The following is a 16,877-nucleotide window of genomic DNA, read 5'->3' as shown; positions in this document are numbered from 1 at the left end:
GGTTCAAAAGTAATAGGCCAAACAACCATGGACTGAAACTTCTGGAATTATAGTTAAAGCCAAGGCAAAGACTAAAAGGGCAAAAAACAAGGGGACAGAAAAGTAGAGTAGGCCTCTATGGTTGGTGCTTTCTGTGTTGAATAATAGATCCCCCAGCAGATGGAGACTGGAGAGAGGAGGTTGAGATCATGCCAAACAGGAGCGGGTAAGAAGTACAATTTCATCCTAAATAAAATGAAAGGTCAATGAAGGTTCTTAAAGTGTTTCTTTTTTCCTTTAACTACCCTCCCACATTTTGAGGTACTGAAGAATGAACTTCCTATTTACTAGCCATGTACTCTACCACTTGAGCTATGCCTTCAGCTCAAGGAAAATTCTTAGTTGGAGTGAAAGGGAACTAGGTTCCTCCCCACCCTTTCCTTCCCCTCCCCTCTTCTCTCTTCTCTTTTCCTTGTGCTTGAGCTTGTATGCTTGAATTCAGGACCTGGAGTCTGTCTGTAAACTTTTTTACTCAAGGCTGGCACTCTACCACATAAGCCACAGCTCTACTTCCAGATATTTGGTTGTTAGTTGAAGAATCTCATGGACTTTCCTGCCTGAGCTGGCTTCCAACCATGATCCTTGAACTCAGCCTCCTTAGTAGCTAAGATTACATGCATAAGCCACTGTTGTCTGGCTGCATTTTATTTCTTAAATAAATTAATTGTTATAATAAAGGTGACATACAGAGGGGTTACAGTCTGGATTTCATTTCCTAAACATGACTGATGTAGCAAGACAAAAGTGGAATCCTTTATAGAGTTTGGGAACTATAAATGTAGAGTTTGGGAAAAAATATATATTTCCAAACAAAATATGACATACAGTACACACACACACACACACACACACACACTCAGAGTAGTATTCCACAATTACTACTGTGCATTTTTAGAACTCCTCTTAGAAATTATGTCAGTTTACTGTCTTTCTTAGACAATAAAACACATTTTGGTTTTTTGACCTTTCCCTATCCTCCCAAATGCAATAGCTTAGTAGGGAAAACATAGGTTTGGTATTTTAACATTTGGCTCCAGGATGTAGTTATGAAACTTGGCTCTGAATGACTTTGGATTGCTTCAAATGTCAGACTTACTCTTAAAGAAAGCATTAGTTTCTCCAGTGAAGTGCCTACAGATATGACATTTAAGCAGCACATAGCCTGCTAACATGCTTACCTTAAAATAAGAAACATTCATTTGCAGTTCTAAATTTATTTATTCATCAAGTAATTATTGTTGCTGGTCATGGGGCTTGAACATCAGGGCCGTACTGTCACTTAATGTTTACACTCACCTCTGGTGCTCTACCACTTGAGCTACAACTTCAGTTCCACCAAATGATTATTGAACAGTGATTATAAAATTAAAGATACTGTTTCAAGTACTGGGGATGTCTTAATGAACAAAGTAGACAATCTTTTCCTGCAAAAGCTCGTATTCCAATGGATAGGACAAACAAGAAATCAAAATAAGTAAATTATAAAGTATGGTTGGCTATGTAGAACAAAGTAAATAATGTTAGGAGAACCAGTAGGGTTTTAACTTTAAAAATTTTATTGTAAAGGTGCGGTACACACCAGTTACAGTTACATATATAAGGTAATATGGACATTTCTTTTTGAACAGTGTCATCTCTTGCCTCATTTTCTCCCACTTTTTCCCTCTCAACTCCCCCTTTTCGAAAAGGTGTATAGTTCATTTCCAACATAGTGTCTAGTGAGTATTATTACTGAATTAGGTCATCCTTTGTCCCACCATTTCTGTGTTTCCTGGTAGGTGGTTTTAATATTAAATAATGTCCAGTTGGACATCACAAAGATGGTGACATGAGCAGACTTGAAAGGGGCAAGGTAAGTAATACAAATGATAAGGGGAAGAACATTTAAACAGAAGGAACAGCTAGTTTATAGGTCCTGGGAAGGAATGTGCCTAACACTAAGGAAAATTAAGCATCTAGTACTTAGTTGAGTAGTTGATATAGCTGTAGGACACAAAGTCAGAGAGAAAAGTAGGTGGAGAGCAGGTCATAAGAATCTTATAACTGGTAAGAATTTTGGCTTTAATCCTGAGAAAGAGCTACTGCAAAGAAGTGACATAAATGGACTTAGGTTTTTGTAAGAAATTTCATTGTTCCCTTACACTATAGAGGAACTAGTTTTGATATCCTGAAAAACTACCACAGCATTTTCTAGTCATATCTCCTTAATTTTACTGAAGAAAAAGCAACCCACGCTAAAAACAAACAAACAAAAACCCCAAACACCAGGTCCTACCTTTCTTTCTTCTTTTTTCTTACTTATCATAGCAAATTACTCTCTCAAGCCCAATTTCTTTCAGTACTGGGCTAAAAGAGTCCCTAAAGCTTTTAGGAGCTGCCAAAATATTTATCTGGTCTTGTGTATCAATTGGGATCTTCTTAGCCACAGTAACTGAATACCTGACCTCCAAAAGGCTTAAGCAATAGGCCATTTAGCGGTTCATGTGATGAACCATCTGGAGATCGGCAGATCCAGTGAAGGTTAATTTAGCCACACAGAGACATTTGGGTTCTGGGATGCCTTTTCTGTTTTGATTTTCCCTACTTTTCTCTCTTGGCTTAGGGAAATGTACCACAATGACTCCAAATGGTTAACTGGAGGAGTGCCAAGGTCAGAAGTAAGGAAAAGTCTTCCTTATGGGAAGACAGGATGCAAACCTTCCCTTCAACCTCTCCTCTTATCACTTCCCATTATGTACTGACCAGAATTAGGTTACATATTCAGTCCAGCCCCTCAACTACTCTCTGGCAGAGACGGGCAGGATACCCAAAGTAGGTTTAAATAAGTGGTTTTCAAAGTATGGTTTATGGAACCCTGGGAAGGAGTCTGCAAGATCAAATCAAAGGAAATCTAGAAGGTCAAAACTATTTTTATTATATGGGGCTGGAAAGGTGACTCAGTGGTGGAGCGCTTGCCTTGCATGCCTGAGGCCCTGGGTTCGATTCCTCAGCACCACATAAGCAAAAAGAAAAAAGCCAGAAGTGGCGCTGTGGTGCAAGTGGTAGAGCCCTAGCTTTGAGCTGAAGAGCTGAGGGACAGCACCCAGGCCCAGAGTTCAGGCCCCACGACCCAACCCAACCCCCCCCAACCCAACCCCCCCCCCCACAAAACTATTTTTATTATAATTCAAGGATATTATTTAACTTGCTCACTCTCATTTTCTTATGTGTGAACAATGGGGTTTTCCAGAACTGTCACCACAGACTGAATATAGGAGTATGGAAAGTTGAATGGATTTTATTTTAAGCCAGACCCTTAACGAAGAATACAAAAAAAAAAAATTTAAGTAGTACCATTCTTTTTTCTTCTTTTAAAAACCATTCTTTTCATTAATGTTTTGGTAATTTTTTCATTAAATTGTACATTTTAATCACTAATTTTTGTTTTATCTTTGAGTAAAGGTTTTTCAGTTTAACATATGAGCTTATGAACATGATGCATCTTGACCAGTGTCACACCTTCCATCATTGTTATTTTTTGATTATTAATTTTAAAAGCCAGTATTCAAAGTTTTTAATTTGTAGTTTAGTAAATATCAAAAGTTATAACCTATCCAAAGAAATGTTCTTTAGGGTCCTGAGTGATTGTTTATGTGTGGAAAGGGGTCAGATAAGTCAGATTCATCCCCAAACTGCTGGGGACCAGGCCAAACTTTCCAGAGCTCACCCAAGCCTGATCTAGACCTTAAAATATGATTGTCTGAGGCAAGATCTCAAAAGGATGTGTCAGACTTTGCTAATTAACTGGTTCATCTTCTAACTAATCATGGAGTTCTCCCTTTTGGCAGTGAGGAGGTGAAACAGTCAAAATACAGTCTTAAGCACTAGTTCAAAAACAATCTGTCAAGTTTTTTTGATATGGGAAGAGGTGTGCTATTTGGGATGGTAGACATTAAAATTTCAAGACCTCCTCTTGGGAATAGGGGACAACATTAGCCCCCTCCCCCCATCAGCAATCTTATTTAGGGCACAAGGGAATCATTGGCAGTCATTTTTGTTTTGTTTTGTTTTCTAGCTTAAGCTCTGTGCAAAAGCGTCCTTACAAGGAAGGTAAAGACCCTATTTCGGTTGCTGCCTATCAAAGCAAAGAGGATTTCTTTGGGCTGAAGTTATCAACATGGCCTGCTCTCCTTGATCTTTCATCCAGAATTGGGTATATGAACGCTTACATGGGGAGGGAATGGGGGTGATTTTCTCGTTTTGGGGGGTATTTCTGGTTCTTTCATAGTGTTGGCAGTATGCCCTCAGAAGCCTCTTTTGGAAGCCAAGCCTATTTTCTCCTTAATAAACCCCTGAGATACCCGCCTCCCTACATCTTTGTGTTTATGACAAACTCATATGCTTGTGTTTTCTCCAGCACTTTCCTTCCTTGGGGAATATTAGGGTGACCGGGCCGCGTGCAGCAAGTCATACATTCTCTTCGCCCATTTTGCTGCATGGGGTGCAGGGTGCCTTTGCCTCCACTTCTAGTTCACCAGTGCCATTTCTGAGTCCTGTCATCTCCCGAAGTCCGTTTCTGTGCCCTCGTTTTAGTCGTTAACTTTGCCACCAGTTGGCTTGTTTTGCCCGCACGATTCCCAAGGCTTTAACCGCCTTTCCCTAGGGCCTGACCTAATTCTGGGTGCCGGCTGTTGTTTGGCTTATTTCTCCACTTTGGGAAGCGCACGTGGCTGTCTTCTGGAAGCTTCACTTCTGCTAGTAGGAAGGGTGTTGGGGTTCAGTGGAGAGTCTGAAAACGTGTTCTAAATCAGCCAGGGGGACCCCTCCCCCCAGGGCGCGGGACCTGGAACGCGCAGGGCGCGAGGAGGGGCGGAAGGGCCCGGGCGGGTGAACCCCGGGGCGTAACAGGTGCCGGGCGCGCAGCTGCGCCGCCGGGGCTCGGGGGTAAGGTTTTCTTTTTCTCGGGGTTTTTTGGAGGTGAGGAGGCTCCCGCCCCCCCCACCTGACCAATACTGGCTGTGGTTGTTCGTCGCTTAGCAACGGGCGCAGCCAATTGGAGGCATCCGAGCCCGCGGCGCCGGCGCGCGGGGGCGGGGTGGGAACCTCGGAGCCGGCGGGGGCCGGGGGCGGGGAAGGAGGACGACGGCGAGGGGCGGAGCGCAGCCCGGCCGGGGGCGGGGAGGGCGGGAGCCCGCCGCGGAGGAGGGGCGGCCGGGCGCGAGCCGCTGCGTCCCGCCGCGCCGGTGCGGGGGCCCGCGGGGCTAGGACGCCGGTGTGTCCCCGCCGCTCCCCGGGACCGTGAGGGTGAGTAGGTCGCCCGCCGCAGGGATTGTGACGCGCCGGGCCCCCGCGGAGCTCCGAACCGGCGGGGCCGGGGTAGACGGCGGGCGGGCCGGGGTGGGGAGCCGCGGGGGTGGGGGGCGGGCTGGCAGGCCGGCCGGCGTGGAGGTGCGCAGCGGCACCTGGCTGGGGGCCCCCGGTTGTCGGCCGGTGGCGCGGCGTGGCGGCCGTTGGGGCCGTTGGAGAGGCGCCGGCGAGCGTTGGCTCCCGTCGCGCCTGGAAGGTAGGTGTCGGCCCGGGGAGCCGCGCCTGCTTGCGGGGCGCCGCCGCTGCGCTCCTCCCTCGGTGGCGTTCCAGCCCGGGAGTGTCGGACCCTCTGCGGGGACGGAGGCGAGGCGGCGCCGGGCCGGGGCGGAGGAGCGACGCGGAGCCGTGCGGGAGGGAGGGGAAGGCCGATTGGGGGCCGCAGAGGCTCCCGGAGAGGCGGCCGGGCTGGAAGGGTGGGCGGTGTGTCAGTGCCCGCCGCAGACGCGAGTTACGGAGCACACACGGGTCGTGTCCGGGGGAAGGTCCGGGGCCGCACCTACAGCATCGTGACAGACAGGCTTGTCGGAGGAATGCTTGTGGCCTGGAACTGTGGGCGCCCGGCACCCCCCGCCCAACCCGTGCTGTGCGCCCGGCTATGCATGTCATCTTCAGAACCGCCTAAGTAACGTGTTCTCGGCACGGATACAGCAATCGTCATACTAAACACCCCGTTTAGGTTCCATAGCTGTGAGTACTAGGACTCCCACCAGCCATGCTGATTCAGTTGGTGGCAGAGAACCGAAGAGATTTTTTTTTTCCTCTCTCCCGACCCCCATGATGAGTGGGGTGGTTAGAAGACACTCCTAAACAGGGTAGTGGCAGAAGCATAAGGATGTGAGCTTCTCGGACATGGAAATTAATTTAGAGTCGGGGTTTAGAATTGGCTGAAAATGGTGAGTGCCCTGGAACCCCTGGGGGTTCAGGAGAGACTGGAAATGGAAGAAGAGTAATTTGACCCTGAAATAGAAAAGTCGGTATGACTTGCCACATTTACAATACCTAAGTAATATCTGAAAAGAGAGAAAAGACATGAAATGTCGAACTTAGAGGTAGATTTATGAACTCTCATCCAGGTCACAAAACTTAAGCCATCACATCTCTTATTCTTGAGTGAGCAATCTGTGAGGTTTAAAACTAGACAAGGAAAGCTAAGATCTCATTTGATGCTTTGTTGTGATTACTGTCCAGGGGAGTTGTTCATACAAAATTGTTCGTTGAGACAAGGATTAGGAACTGATGCAGTTAAAACGAGGGCTTTTTTGGTAACTAGCTGGGCCTCTTCTGCCAAGTCATTTTATACCCTTCCTTCCCCTCTCATTCCCCATCTGTACAGCGAAGATAATAAAGCCCTAGGATTAAGTGACATGGGTAAAGCAGCTTGAAGATAACTGCAAAGACTGGGCTATTCTAGGATGAAATGTGAAGATCTCTCCTAACACATTGTACCGTGTGACAAGGCTTGTTAAGCTATTATGTTCTAAACAGTCTGAGGCCAATATGTGTAGAACTGAAATGTTAACTGTTCAGATTTTTTTTTATCCAAGGCTTAAATCCAGCACAAAGTCAGATTGTATAGCTAGATCTCTCCTAGAACCTGGCATATGCTTTTTTTGGCTAAAATGGCTGTGACACAGGTCTCACAGAAAGTAGACATTGACTGTAGTTCATACCTGTAATCCTAGCTACTCAAAAGGCTGAGATCTGAGGATCCCAGATTGAAGCCTGTCAGTGCAGGAAAGTCTGCACAGTTCCAAGTAGAACTGTGTGGCTGAAGTGGTGAGTGCCATCCTTGAGCAAAAAAGCTAAATAACAGTGCCCAGACCCTAAGTTCAACTCCAATACTGGGACAGAAAAAGAAAAAGTACACATTTGAGTCCCCAAGCAACCCTCTGTGAAGTATGTATCTAGAAATAAAGTGGGAAAAGATACTCAAATTTTGTGTGATTAGACTTTATTTCACATACTTAAATTGTTGTGATGAACTGGGTATGCTAGTTTATGTCTGTATTTCCAGCTACTCGGGAAGCTAAAGCAGGATATTTTGTGCTTCGAAGAGCAGCCTGGGCTCCCTGTCCCCAAACTGGAGAAGTCCAAAGTTTTTAAATGATATTTTCCGTTTTATGATAGCTGTGAACATGCTTTATTGTTTTGGTCACTTGCTCATGACACAAAAGAGATTTTGAGCATGGGTCTATTTGGTTTCTTTGGTAATGGAAGTACAAATTACCTTGAATTCATGAGTTTATGGGATGGATGGAACAATAAATATACCACTCATTAGTAATAGAAAACCATCTGCAATCATACCTTTTGGCATTAGGCCAATAGTTTGTACAGTATATAAGCAGATTTGCTGAATTATTTTTAGTATTTTTTCCTTTATTAAAGACTAAGCTGTTCTCTGCTAAACCTACAGATAAAAAGATGAGTGTTGCCTTGAATTTATATTTAGGAGATGTATTGTTCAATAACAAATTTCAGCTGCTTCTTGAAAGGATTTCACTGCGCAGCTGATGCCTTATGCAGCAGCCTGTGTTTAGGGAATTGAAGGTGGTGGTGTGGTGTGGTGTAGTGAGTTGAGCTTGGTGCGAGTTGTATTAATAAGGCTCAAGGGCAATGTTGTGAACTTTGGCAGGTGATAAGTGTAAGGGTTGGTGAATGGAAACTCCCACACAGTTCAAGGGAAGAGGGTTTATTGAGAGAGGAAAAGAGCAATCTCCAGCCACACTAGATAGAGTCACGTAGAACGAGAGATTATGGAGGGAGGAGAGAGATTATGTAGGGGGGGGTGTGGGGAGGGAGTGTGGCCATAGCAGAAGCAGGGGTGACCTCAGAGGATAGGGAAATGATCTCAGAGACTGAGGGACCTACCACTGCCCCCAGCCATGGAACTTGCATAGGTTAGAGGTGCTGGGCAGGGACTTCTAGGTTGCCAGACAGAGACCCAGGGAAGGGACCATTTCTTTTGGGTGGACCTAACAGTAAGGAACACCTATGAGGTTTTATTTAGAGGAATTCTATTTATGTTTTGCTTTAGTCTCGAGAGTGTCTGCCAAAAGTGTTTTGAACAGAGACAATCCAGGTAATATCTGAACGCAAATGTACATGTACAACAATTAGACTTGAATATATGTGTGTGTGTACACACACACATATATGTATCTAATATACATAGTGCTAGTTCTGAGGCTTGAACCCAGGGCCTGGGCACTGTCCTTGAGTTTCTTTTTGCTCAAGGCTAGCACTGTCCCTTGAGCCACAGCACCACTTCTGGCTTTTTCTGAGTAGTTTATTGGAGATGAGTCTCAGGGACTTGGTTTTAAACTGCAACCCTCAGATTTCAACTTTCTGAGTAGCTATGATTACAGGCGTGAACCACCAACACCCAGCAGACTTGAAAAATATTTATTGAAGCCTTCAGAAACATTAGAAAAGGCCAAATAACCAGACTAGGGGATTGGGTATTGAGTTCCATACAGTTCCATTCAGTTACAATGCAGTGAAGAATCTCAGTGTTATGAAAAGGCAGAAAAATATCAAGCACTAGCAATGTAGGGTTTGGGGGTGGGGTGGAAGGGGGTGTGAGCATGTGTATGCCAATATTTGGGCTTGAACTCTTGCTCTTGCCTCACTTGTTCATTCTGGTTGGTGCTCTAGCACTCGAACCACACTTCCACTTTGTGGCTTTTGGTCACTTAGTTGGAAATGGGATTCTTGTGGACTTTACTGCCCAGGCTGGCTTGTTTGATCCTCACATCTAAATCTCCTGAGTAACTAGGATTTTAGGCATGAACTATAGGCTAAAATAGGTTTTTATATCTTCCTTTTATAACTCATTGCCATGTTCTACCAATCCAAATTGAAAAATGTATCTGTCCTTCACTATTGTCACTGTCCTTCCTCATTGTCACTCACTGGTTAAGTCTGCTGGTCTCTACCCATTATTTTCCTCCTTTTCCTCTCTCCTCCCCTATCCATTTCTCTTCCTTCCCCTCTCTTTTCCCCTTCCCCTTCCCCTTTCCCTTTTAGGGATTGAATTCAGGGCCTCAGCCTCCCTATATCAAATGTTTTTTTTTTTTTTTTTTTTGTATTATAAAAGTAAGTACACTTTTTGTAAAAATCATGGAATGAAAACATATTACTATATATATGGAGAAACAAAACATAAATCTATCTAATGACTAGGAGGAGAGTAAGAAGGAAAAAATAAGTAATTTTAAAATTTATTTTGAAAGAGGATGAATATGGTCAAAATAAACTGTTGCAGTATGACAACTGAACAAGAAAACTTGTTGAGTTGTTTTGGGTAAAGGCGCAATGCCTTTGCATCAAAAAGAACTCCAGAAATGGAAAGGAGTTTCTTTATTTGTTGCTGTTTTTGTTTTCTTTTCTATCTTTGTTCATTTATCTGTCTTTGAAAGGGTAAGGGTCTGGCACAGAAATGGAGGGACAAGGATCCACAAATGCAGCGCTATGTTGAAAATGAACTATACAACGTATAAGTGGGGATGATAAAATGGAGACAGCAAGGGAAGGAGTTACCCTGACTTACATAATTGTAACCCCACTGTACATCACCTTTGTAATAAAACTTTCTTACAAGAATTGTTTGGGGAAGAGGAAAGGAGGAAGGAATAATAATGGAAGTGGTGAGATTGATCCGAATATACTACAAACCTGTGGAAATACAACAATGGAATCTCCCTCTGTAATTCTAACTAGTCTAATAAAAATAAACAAAAAATATTCAGTCCTATAATTTTGTTTGAGGCTGTTGGGTTTGAACTCAAGGTCTCATGCTTGTTGGGCAGACACTCTTATCACTTGAATCTTATTATTCTTTAGAACACTATTCTGCCAATCACATACAAACTTAATGTTTCCAAAATAAACTCCAATTTCAGCAAGCATGACAAAAAAATTTTTCTAGTGCTCACTGTATGCTAGGAACTGTAGAGTAACTTTTTAAATGACTCTATTGTGCCAGGCATTGATGGTTCATGACTGGCACTTAGTTTCATTGAATACCAAAATCTGAGGATTGTGGTTCAAAGCTAGCCAGGGAAGACAAATCTGAGAGGCTCTAACCTCCAGTTACCCAGCACAAAGCCAGAAGTGGGGGTAGAAGTGGGAGTGTGACAGGTGAGTGCTAGCCTTGAGTGGAAAAGCCTAGAAAGAAGCCGTGAATTCAAACCCCAGTACTTAAACACACAAAACAAGCAAAAACAGAAAGTTTGTTTTTTCATTCCATGATTTTTTACAAAAAGTGTAATTACTTTTGTAATACACACACAAAAAAAACCAAACCACCCTTTGATATAGGGAGGCTGGGGTCCTGAATTCAGTCCCTACCACAGGGAAGGGGAAGAGAAATGGATAGGGGAGGGGAGTGGAGAGAGGAAAAGGAGGAAAATAATGGGCAGAGACAAGCAGACTTAACCAGTGACAATGAGGATAGTGAAGGACAGATACATTTTTCAATTTTTCATGGCAATGAGTTATAAAAGGAAGATATAAAAACCTATTTTAGCCCGGTGAAGGTAGTTCATGCCTAAAATCCTAGCTACTCAGGAGACTTAGATGTAAGGATCAAAGTTCCAAGCCAGCCTGGGCAGTAAAGTCCACAAGAATCCCATTTCCAACTAAGTGACCAAAAGCAACAAAGTGGAAGTGTGGTTCGAGTGCTAGAGCCCGAATATTGGTATACACATGCACACACCCCCTTCCATCCCACCCCCAAACCCTACACTGCTAGTGCTTGACATTTTTCTGCCTTTTCATAACACTGAGATTCTTCACTGCATTGTAACTGAATGGAACTGTATGGAACTCAATACCCAATCCCCTAGTCTGGTTATTTGGCCTTTTCTAATGTTTCTGAAGGCTTCAATAAATATTTTTCAAGTCTGCTGGGTGTTGGTGGTTCACGCCTGTAATCATAGCTACTCAGAAAGTTGAAATCTGAGGGTTGCAGTTTAAAACCAAGTCCCTGAGACTCATCTCCAATAAACTACTCAGAAAAAGCCAGAAGTGGTGCTGTGGCTCAAGGGACAGTGCTAGCCTTGAGCAAAAAGAAACTCAAGGACAGTGCCCAGGCCCTGGGTTCAAGCCTCAGAACTAGCACTATATATTTTAGATACATATATATTCAAGTCTAATTGTTGTACATGTACATTTGCGTTCAGATATTACCTGGATTGTCTATGTTCAAAACACTTTCAGCAGACACTCTCCTAAAGCAAATTTGTGAACTAATGCAGTTACTCCATGAGGTTTGGAGTTATGGATGCACAAACCTACCCTACGTATGGTGTAGGTAAATTTGAGTAAGTTCAGAGTATCACAAAATTGCTATTGATGGGATGGGAAGGGGACACAGAGGAGGAGGCTACAAGGCTTGATAAGAAATGTACTCATTATCCTGCCCATGTAATTGTAACCCCTCTGTACAGTATTTTCACAATAAAAAAATAAAAAAAAATTGCTATTGGACATCTCTGTTCACTGCAAACTGCTCTTGCATACTTAGGATAGGATGTTTGGTTTATTTTTCCCATAACACGATCCAACTTCTCAAAAAACGCTGTCTTTCAACAAATGTAAAATGTTCACTTTATCACATAAAGTAAGCACATTAACCTTGTTTTGGGAGTTAGATTTTCACAAAATGAAGGACATGAAAACAATAATGATTTAAAAACACAATAATGTGGGGCTGAGGAGAATCAGCTGAGCTGTGGAATGCACATGTGGGAATTTATAATTTTTGTCTTGAAATTTTTCTGATTACATTTTTATCATAGTCAAAATTGTGTATAATGTTTGTGAATAAGGCATGGTGTGCACATGAATCCTTTGCGAATCTATGGAAAGCGTTCTAGGTCCTCTAAAATACTAACCTAAATTGCCTGTTTTTGTGTGTGTGTGTGTGTGTGTGTGTGTGTGTGTGTGTGTGTGTGTGTGTGTGTGAGAGAGAGAGAGAGAGAGAGAGAGGAGAGAGAGATACTGGAGGTTTGGCTCAGGGCCTCTCATTTGCTAGTCAGGTATGGTATCACTAGAGCCATTCTTTTAGCCTGTTTGCCCTTTTTTGTTTGTTTGTTTTTTACATAGGCTTTTTGCCTGTGGCCAATCTTGGACCAGGATCTTCTTAACTGTGCCCCCTACAAAACTGGTTACACTATACTCTGTCCTGTTTGCTTATGTTTTTTCAAGTTGTAGTGAGGATTTATTTTAGTATGGCAAGGTCAAAGTAGATTGGAATAGGAATAGGAAAAGATAAACATATTTTGCTCCCTTGCAGGAAAAGGATGTTAAAGAATCAAAATTGTGGTTCTTTTTTTGAAAAACTGTATTTTATTGTAAAGATGTTGTACAGAGGGGTTACAGTTATAGTACATTGCTTGTCCAACATCGTTTACCCCCTCCTTTGTTTTTCTCTTACTATCCCTTCCCACCCACCTCTTCCACTCCTCCCCTCCCAGAAGTTGTAAAGTTCATTTCCAACATAGTGTCTTGTGAGTATCATTGTTGCAATTTATAGTTTTCATAACTTTTGATGTGACAAATGAATGTGGCTATATCAGCCTAGTGACTTCTAATCCTTAGACAAAGGTTTTGGTTGGGTAAAAGGGCAGGCAAGGCCCACCCAAAACCAGGTGGAAACTTCAGGACTTTGTTTTTTTCCCCCTTTGGAAATACTTTTTATTTTTTGTATTTTTTTCTGTCATCATTATTAAGTAGTTGTACAAATGGGTTACAGTTCCCTAAGTCAGGTCATGAATACAATGCTTTGTCAATGTCACCTCTTTCAGGAGTTTGCCAGGTTTCCTTTCATTCTTTGCCTGCTTGTTTTTGAGATAGGGTCTCTAACTTTTTTGCCTGGGCTAGTGGTCTGTAACTACTATCCTCCCATTTCACCTCCTACAAAGCAAGGATTACAGGCTTGTGCCACACACTGGCTTTTGTTTGTTTATTTTTGTACTTTTAGGGGAAAGGCTTCCTTGTCTTTGGCTTCTGTGATCCTAGATTAACCTGAGTTGTTGGTAAGGCCTAGGATTTTGGTTTGTCATCACCAAATGATGAGAAGAATTTAAAATTGTTGAAATATTTGAGGAACTGTATATATTTAAGAAAACAACTAAAAGATTGGCACAGAGAATTGGGCTAGTATACTCTTTGGCTCATGACATAGTCTTAGAATTGGTCAATCAATGTATCTTAATTTTCCTAATATAATGAGTACCACCTACAATAAAAGTGCAACCTTGACAACATCTGTGTAACCATCATGGACTTCTTTTTTTTTTCTACTTCTTTTATCTAAGCCAATGATTTCTGCCTTCATTATTCCTTTGATGACTTTTAAATAGTTTCATTGGATTGTAAGTTTTCCAGACACATATAATTAAATACACATAATTAAATGACCAGTCTTCCTGAAACTACTTTTGTCACTTTATAGGGATGAAGTTTATTTATGTTGATGTTTTCTGATAGCTGCGTAGGAGTCCAATTTATGAATGGGCCACAGTTTATTTGTTAAGCCATGGGCAGGTGTTGGGCTTGTTTGGCAGTTGTGACCTTTTGCTCCTTCACCTTTGTGAGTGCTGCTGTGTTGGTACACACTCCTGGAATAGGAAAGCAATTTCCTCCTGTGTTGGACTAGGATTGTACTTGTTTGGTTGTAGGCTATGTAACTGGATGTATGACTGATAGACTATTGTTAGCCAAACATTTCCTAAGACTTTTTTTTTTTTTTAAATTTTGGTGCTGCTGGGGTTTAAATTCAGGACTTCTCACTTGCTGGGCGGACACTTGACACTTGAGTCACACCTACAGCCTGAGTCTGTAGCACTTTGGAACATTTTGACATTATTCTTGGAATCTATTTTGTAAGACTGGTAAGAGCTCCTTGTTGATATTCTGTCATCTAAAGTGCATAAACAGAATTCTATTTTATGGTAAACTATAATCTCCAAAAGCAGTAGTGATTCTAAAATTTTATGTATTAGCAAGAAATTGAGGTTCTGTTAAAGCAATTTGGATCCTTACCTGTGTCTTGGAATCTATACAACTGACATAGAATTGGAGAATGTGCATTTTTAACAAATCTCCAGGTGATGTTGGTGCTGCTGGTCTGGGGGCCACATATTGAGAACTATCACTGATGATGAAATTTGGACTAAGTTGTTGAAAATTAACAGATTCAAGAATTGTGGTTAGTCTCTTTTTCTCTCTAATATTTTTAAGTTTAAAATTTTTATTGTTATTATAAAGGTAATGTTATAGAGGTGTTATGGATACATAAAGTCTGATAATGAGTACTCTTATTTTTAGACAATGTCACCCCTTCCCTCGCTTTCTCCCAATTTTTCCCTGTGGTCCCCACCCACAAATTGAATAGTTCATTTTCAGCATAATATTTAGTGAATACCACTGCTACATTTGTTCATCTTCTTTCTAAAAAATATTTTTATTCTCTTCAGTATTTTTTTAAACTTCTAATTACTTCAGCAGAAATTACGTTAGTAATGAAATACCAATAAATTGTAATTTAAAATTTTTATTTTAACTTGTGTGTGTGCCAGTTTTGGAGCTTGAACTCAATGTATGTGCTTTCCCTGAACTTTTTTGGTCAAGGCTAGCACTATACCACTTGAGCCACAGCTCCACTTCCAGCTTTTCCCCCTCTGGTGATAATTGGAGTGTCTCATGAACTTTCTTGCCTAAGCTGTTTTTAAGCTATGGTCCTCAGATCTCGGCCTCAGTTAAATACATTTTTTATTTAACCTTTAAGGCAAGATATACTTTAAAGTATTGTTATTTTCCTTAATAATTGTCTTGTAAAATTAAAATCGCTGCCACGTGAATGCACTGGAAGAACTAGAATTGTTGTGTTATCTCTAAATTGGCCTACTTTTGATTCTGTCCTGGAATCACCTTGCTGCTTCTCTAGTCAGTATTAGATTGAAATTTCTAAGTTGCAGCATGGCTAAAACAGTAAGACTAGTCTATTAGAATATCATAGCTGTGTATCTTGCACTAATACATCCTTGAAGTTGGACCTTCACTCAGCAGGGATGGTTAGGCTTCTCTCGTGGGTCAGTGATGAGACGTCACACGAAGTAGGGTACAAGGGTATGGTGACAGACCTGCTGGACAGGAGCTCAGCTAGTGAGAAACATTCCCTTTAAGTTGTATCTGCAGCTGGGTGCCGGTGACTCAGGAGACTGAGATTTGAGGATTGTGGTTCAAAGCCACCCAGGCAGGAAAGTCTGTGAGACTTTTACCTCCAATAAATTATCAGAAAACTGGAAGTGGCACTGTGGCTCAAGTGGTAGAGTTCTTTGCCTTGATCTGAAGAGCTCAGGAGAGCACCCAGGCCCAGAGTTCAAGCCCCACAGCCTACCAAAAAATAAAATAAAAACAAAAAGTTATATTGCGCTATGATAGAGTCCAAAGGAGAAGGGGAATGGCAATTCTGAAAAAAGCTCAGTAATTTGGTTAACTCATGAGTTAAAAGAAATTTTTAAAATTACTACATGTAGTGTTTTGCCTGCTTGTATGCAATTTCTACTTAACTAATTGGAAAAGTTTCTACCTGATTGGAATTTGATTTCAAAGTGAGATGGATGAGAGTGGTCTCCTGTGTGTGTTTCCCGGAACCACAGCTTCATAGAGCAGCCGTGAGTAAACGTAGGAGGGTGTCATGGTTAAGGGTGATTAGCTATCATGGATTTGAGGCTTTAAACCTATTCTAGTTTATGACTTTGGACAAGCAATTTTTGAGCCTCAAATTTCCTTGTCTGTAATGGAGGAAAATATTTCTTTGGATTACTGTGAGAATAAGTGCATGAAAAATGAATAGAATTATTTCAAGTAATACATAATCATTTTTATTATTGAAATTATTTACTAAACATTGGATTATGAAGACACTGTATTTACTGTTATAAAATTGCGAATTGTTAGTTGAGCACTGGTGGTTTACACCTACCTGTACTAGCTACTGGGGTCTGAGGATCTTGGTTTGAAGCTAACTGGGGCAGGAAAGTCTGTGAGACACTTTTTTCCAATGAATGAACAAAGAGCTGGAAATAAGCTGTGGCTCAAGTAGTTATAACAGTGGCTTTGAATGAAAAAACTATGGGATAGCACTGAGGCCCTGAGACCAAGTCTCAATACAGGCACTGAAATTAATTTTTTAAAAAGTTTGAAATGAATAGCCATGCTTACTTCTGTATTAGTTTCGATGAGAACTGAAAAATTATAGATAAGCAGGACATGGGTGGCTCACATCTGTAATTGTATTTACTTGGAAGGCTGAAATCTGAGGGGGGGGGTGGGTCCGGTCGGGGAGCCTGAACTCTGGGCCCGTGTACTGTCCCTCAGCTCTTCAGCTCAAGGCTAGCGCTCTACCACTTGAGCCACAGCGCCACTTCCGGCTTTTTTCTTTTGCTTATGTGGTGCTGAGGAATTGAACCCAGGGCCTC

General features: G+C 42.0%; 1 protein-coding gene across 4 annotated transcripts in view; it reads left to right on the top strand.

Annotated features, from left to right (window-relative positions):
* Positions 1-5,234: 5,234 nt before the first annotated feature.
* Ssx2ip (SSX family member 2 interacting protein) overlaps positions 5,235-16,877 on the top strand; it is a 58,726-nt gene continuing 47,083 nt past the window's right edge. For 2 of the 4 annotated variants that reach the window (XM_070007466.1, XM_070007465.1), the window contains exon 1: positions 5,481-5,581. The gene's annotated coding sequence lies outside the window, so the exon portion shown is untranslated. Of the gene's footprint in view, positions 5,323-5,478; positions 5,582-16,877 lie in introns of those variants that run through there. The other 2 variants (XM_070007467.1, XM_070007468.1) reach the window with 2 other exon arrangements.

The sequence above is a fragment of the Dipodomys merriami genome, unplaced genomic scaffold (genome assembly GCF_024711535.1).
Source record: "Dipodomys merriami isolate MVZ:Mamm:240054 unplaced genomic scaffold, mDipMer1.0.p SCAF_7, whole genome shotgun sequence".
In the NCBI taxonomy this organism is placed as follows: Eukaryota; Metazoa; Chordata; class Mammalia; order Rodentia; family Heteromyidae; genus Dipodomys; species Dipodomys merriami.
The sequence above is the reverse complement of the archived record's forward strand: the minus strand, read 5'-3'. Positions and strand labels throughout refer to the sequence as shown.